We start from the raw sequence: 6,079 nt of genomic DNA, 5'->3' as shown, positions 1-6,079 counted from the left end.
GTGACGAAAACGTTGCCCTGTGTATACCAAGTGCAAACGGTTTGTTTTCCCCTGAAACGTAAAAGGGGAAAAGTTTGTCCGGTGACGAAAAGGTCATGTATACACCTACTGTATACAGATTTTAAAATTTTTGTTCCATCAACACGGACATACCCTCGACGTCACCGTATATAAACAGTACCTTTTGGTCACCGCTTTTTAAATGCTTCCAGTTGTGTTATATTTTCGTATTCGTAGCCAGCGCAGTTGCAATCTATTAGGCAAGGCAGCAGGTGACAATTTGGTATAGTCAATATCTTTTTAAATACACAAGGTCACGGAAGAGATCAGTTTATAATCGGAGGCAAATTGGTACCATTCTCGTACATTTTTTTTGTATAAGCTTAAAGCATGTAAATCAAGTGGGGAAAAGAGTATAAGCACTATAACAACTGTGCTGGTTACAAATATGAAGTAAATACACCTCCGGAGGCATTTAAAAGCCTGGTGACCAAAAGGTACTGTTTATGTATGGTGACGTCGAGGATACTTAGGTCCATATATATATATGTATTTCATGTACCATACCAGGGGTGCATTCACTTTGCCTGTCAAAATCGGGTATACTCGATTTTATTAGGTACAAGTCGATTCTATTCTTATTTATTAACTACATACCTACTACTGTGAATTTTTAAATGCATAATTTCGTATGCGAAGTCACCGCCTTCGAAATTTCTTTGCGATTGGTATGATTTTAAATGAAATAATATACTTAATTCAATACAAGTTGTATTAAAATTAGTAGATACAACTGGTTCGGCGGCAAGATTACCATCAACTAACAGTTTAAGTATTCCTATCTTTTGGCGTCTGAAAACCCATCGTGTTGAATATACGTTCACAAAACGCATAGTTTACTGGAATACACAACATATAGAGTTTACTATTTTGAAAAGAATAGGCGTATACATTTTAATTTGCTGAAAAAAATGCAACCATCTTAAAATAGTCACTTCACCACCTTCTACAGGGGTTCGAATAGATTTTAAATCCGGATTAAAATGTTTTTATTTCTTTTTTGAAAGCTTGGTGAACTTTAGCTCTGTGAAACTCATTACTCAAACGAAACTGTAAATCATCTTTCAAATAATTCTTTAAGGTAGATGTGGGTGTTACGAACCTTTAAATTTTTTTTACTCCAACCTCCCCTCCAAATCGTATTGAGCGATCCTCGAAGCTGTTTTCGTGATTAAGAATTGTGGATTGTGGACTAGAATATTCTTCTAACCGGTTCAGTACAATATCATTGGTTGGCGCTGTTAAAAGTGACGATTAAAATATTATAAATGCAGCTTTAAGTTCTGTTGAATTTAAATTTACTGTAAAATTTAAGATTCTCTTACCTAACGCCAGGGTCTTATTATACAATTTCATCATCCTTTTGGGAATTCGGCTTTGGAAAAAAGAACGGTAATCGAAATGTGGCATACATATCTGTTTGTAAGTTTATTAAGATAAGGGTAAGGTGCCCTAATGTCTACCAGGTGCCTAAATCCGACCACCAGCACATCTCGTCCGATAATGTCTGCACCATCTGGGAAATTTTTTTTTAATACTTACATAAATTGCAGAATTTTTCTCCAAATTCGAGCTGAAAAAGTCAGATTTTTGCTTGGAGTTGCTCCGAGCAGCGAAAAGTACAAAGCTACTTACAAATACTTAAGTATGTACAATGGCGGCTTTCATTATTTTTATATTTTCTAGTGGGTCATTCCACGTCAATTGGACCAAGAAGTGGTAGGTAGGTTCGGCGATTTTTTTGAAATTTTTCTTTTGGAAAGACCTTCCGAAGGGATGACCAATGGCGCAAATCGCAGCCCTCTAGACCATTTTTAACGGCAGCCAGGGGGTGTCAAAGTTTTCAGTGAACCTAAAATATCATCCATTTCACAGTGGATTGCTCGATAACCGCGATACCTACCAAAATGGAACTTTTTCCCACAGTTAGAGGTTTTGAAAGGCTTTTTGATGATATCATAAAAATCAGTGTTGCCACTTTTTTTCGTACAAAAAATTAGCTCAAAAAGTTTCAAAACGTAGGTTTCATATCGTTCCGACTCCCAAAAATTCTGAAAAAAATATATTATGAACAACTGTTCATGCTGAACAACATATTGAAAAATTGGGATGGTAATTTGTAACAAAGTCGATTTAAAAAAATTTAAACTTTGCGAAAAAATGCGATTTTTTGATATAAAACATGAAAAAAAGTTTTCATTGGTAAAGTTGACTTATTTGACCCCTATTTTTACGTAGGTATCTGTTGAAAAAGTTGAAAAAACCCCTTCACTCGGTGAAATTAACTCATCACAAAAAAATCAAAAATCAAAAAAATCAAAAAAAATCAAATTTTATTTTTTTTGCTGTGAGTGAAATTTTTATCAACTTTTTCATGAAATACGTCAGAAAGTGGTCAAAATAAGACAACTGAATAAATTTAAACTTTTTTTAATGTTTGAAATTGAAAATTGAATTTTTTTCGAATTTTGATTTTTTTGTGATGACTTCATTTTATTGAGTGAAAGGGGTTTTTTCAACTTTTTCAACAGATACGTAAAAATAGGGGTCAAATGGGTCAACTTTACCGATCAAAACTTTTTTTCATGTTTTAAATCAAAAAATCGCATTTTTTCGCAAAGTTTAATTTTTTTTTAATCGACTTTGTTACAAGTTACCATCCCAATTTTTTAATATGTTGTTCAGCATGAACAGTTGTCCACAATATACTTTTTCAGAATTTTTGGGAGTCGGAACGATATGAAACCTACGTTTTGAAACTTTTTGAGCTAATTTTTTGTACGAAAAAAAGTGGCAACACTGATTTTTATGATATCATCAAATAACTTTTTAAAACCTCTAACTATGGGGAAAAGTTCCATTTTGGTAGGTATCGCGGTTATCGAGCAATCCACTGCTGAAATGGATGATATTTTAGGTTCACTGAAAACTTTGTCACCCTCTGGCTGCCGTTAAAAATGGGCTAGAGGGCTGCGATTTGCGCCATTGGTCATCCCTTCGGAAGGTCTTTCCACAGGAAAAATTTCAAAAAAATCGCCGAACCCACCTATCACTTTTTGGTCCAATTGACGTGGAATGACCCTAGTACGAGTAGGGTATATCTCGTACATCCCAAGTTTTCTTAGTTTTCTTAGATTTCTGTGTGTTTTTCCTGTAATTGTCCCAGAAAAACTGAATAATCCCATAAGGTTAGGTGGGCTTTTAGTAAACTAAAAAAAAAAAAAAAAAAAAAAAACAGAGGAATTGAATAAAATTAAAAATGAGGTTCTTGCATTTTAAAAAATGAACATTTTCCTTTCAGAGTTTCATTTACTGTTACCTGCCTTGCTAAATGCTACTGGGATGCAGATGTGCTCCGAAAAAAGAAAGTACCTACCTAATCAATTACACTCAATTTAAAAATTGAAACTTACAGAATCATTTATGTAGAGTGCTTTTATGTTTAGATAAATTGCCTTGACTTATTGATTTTGTATCGTTGCTGTCCCTGCCTTGAGCATAGCATATGTGTAAATGCTAAACTGACTTAGGGTTTACAATTCTCTGATGAACAATTTGACTAAACCCAAAGTACTGGATTTAAGCTCATCCACTTCAATTTCTTTAGTGGTTAAGTACTAAAATCGAGATAGCCATGTCACACGTGGTATTTTATTACATCATCATCATGTTGTAAAGCCAAAGGAAAAAGCCAAAGTGACACTTTGAGATTAATCATCACTTGATAATTTTCAGCCCTGTTGTAAAGACTCTAATTGACCATGTCATTGGCGCAATTTCTCATTGATTTTCTATTTTCATTCATGGGTGATTGATCTTTCCAAATTCAATCATGTTTTTTAGGGAGAAAATTCACTTACCTGAATCACTTTTTTCAAAAATGTTTCCTCCATATTCACCTATACTTACACTTACCTATACATTCGTCCACGCTCCTGTCAAACAATAGATTCTTCCGAGAACTACCCTCCAACCACCCCCTATCTACGCACTCTCTGTTTAGCATATACGTTTCTATTCTTAGTAGTTTTAGTTCTTTAAATGAAGAGTGATATTCCAAAACTCGCTTTGTCCATTTTTATCAAAGTTGGGTTTTCAGTGGTACCTGGTAGATGAAGTATTAACTCACATTCCTACATCATCAACCTACCAAAATGAGGTGTTAAACTCACCTAAATAGCCAATTCACTAAAAAATTAAAAAAAAATAATGTTCCAAAACGCGCTTTGTCCATTTTTATTGAAATTTTTTTCAGCAGTATTTAGTGGATGAAATGTATACCTACACTCCTACATCATAAATCCACCCAAATGAAGTGCTAAACTCGCCTAAAAGGCCAATTTACCCATTTAAAGGGAAATTGTTTTTCCTCTCTCCTGAAAAGTTGTGAAAATGGACAAAGCGAGTTTTGGAATATCACTCTTCAAATGATCTTAGTCTTTAGTCTTTAAGTGTTTCTCATGCGACTCGTATGTCTCTTAGAAAGTAACGATGTACCTTTCTTCAAAATAAAATCACTATTTAAACATTCGTATTTCGTGTCCTTTCGCGAGCTCCAAAAAATTAATTTAAATTCGATTAATTTTGAAGTTTGGATTTTTAAATTGACTTTATAGTGAGTACTTCTACATTTTAAGTATTTTCTGCAATAGTACGTGGATAAATGCGTCTAGTTGCAACGCATGACGAAGCTGTTGATTTTGGTGAGAGGGTTAGAGGAAGACTAGGTTTCAGTATAGTTGATCATCGCGCCAACACCTCATATGTACCGAATGGAATATATGGAAGAGTGATTTTTTTCAATTTTTTTGTTAGTTGAGGCATCGCTTGCAACATTTAACTTACCTTTTGAAATGTTTATTGTTTTATTAACTTCTTTATCAGCAACTATTTTTAAGACAATGGTAACAAATTTTCAAACAATTCTTTTCCAATATGTTCCTCTAACCAAACATTTAATAGCAGTTCTGAGATGATGGTACTGACCTTTTTAGAGGGACAAGCAAAACTGCTTCAGTGAATAGAAATCCAAAAAGTGAAAGTTGGAAGTATACTTACAATTTTTGTCTTCTATTGTTTTTCCTGCTAGTCCAATATGGCATAAATCACACTCAAGATCAAAACTGATTCGGCCAACTTTCACATATGGCACTCTAGTTTGGTATGGAACTTCTGCAACCAACAAGCATAAGCTCCAGGTATTTCAAAACAAATATTCACAAATCATCACCAAGGCACTTTGGTTTATATGTAGGTAATGTGCAGATTCACCAAGAATTTCGCTTGGAATCAATAAATGACTATGCTTGAAAAAAGTTACTTTAAAATATTTAGAAAAGTCATTTGATAATGACTTAACAGCTAATCATAATAAATAGGTCGTAGAGCTATTAATTTAAGAATGAGACCTAAGCTACCACAAGACCTAATGTAAAAGTAGGTACCTACGTATTTTGTGTGTAGTCTAAAAATAGATGATAAAATTATCATGCCTGTTATTATTAATAACCTACCTGTTGATATGGAATATGATCCAGGTGCTATGTCCGTTATGTGTTTTGAAAATTTTCAAAAAATTTTCCCTGGTGCTAAATGTCTTCGGATACCCAATTATAATGATTGTTATAGTCGTACAATGGTTACTTTATTTTCCATTGTTTTTAGAGGTCTGCGTTGAGTGTTTTTTAAGTTTTTGAAGATTATCCGCCTATCTGGACGAAAAATTTGAAAAAATTTCTAAAAATAGTACCTACTCACTCAGAAAAAAATAATTCGTGTGGTAGGTACTCTAATTGAATTAGTTTTGGAGATATGACTGTTTCAAATTTTCTTCAGCCAGTATATTACCCTCTGAGAGGAAAAAATTTTGAAAAAATTCACACATGGCAGACTCGTGTCTTCTCTGTAGGTATGTTTTGGGTAAAATCTAAACTTTTCATTCAAAACTCCGTAAATTTTTTTGAAAAAAAGATTTTTTGTCATTGTAATCGGGGGGGGGGTTGAGGTGGGGAAAATTGTT

This window comes from Planococcus citri, chromosome 2 (assembly GCF_950023065.1).
Source record: "Planococcus citri chromosome 2, ihPlaCitr1.1, whole genome shotgun sequence".
NCBI classification, from domain to species: domain Eukaryota; kingdom Metazoa; phylum Arthropoda; class Insecta; order Hemiptera; family Pseudococcidae; genus Planococcus; species Planococcus citri.
The sequence above is the reverse complement of the archived record's forward strand: the minus strand, read 5'-3'. Positions refer to the sequence as shown.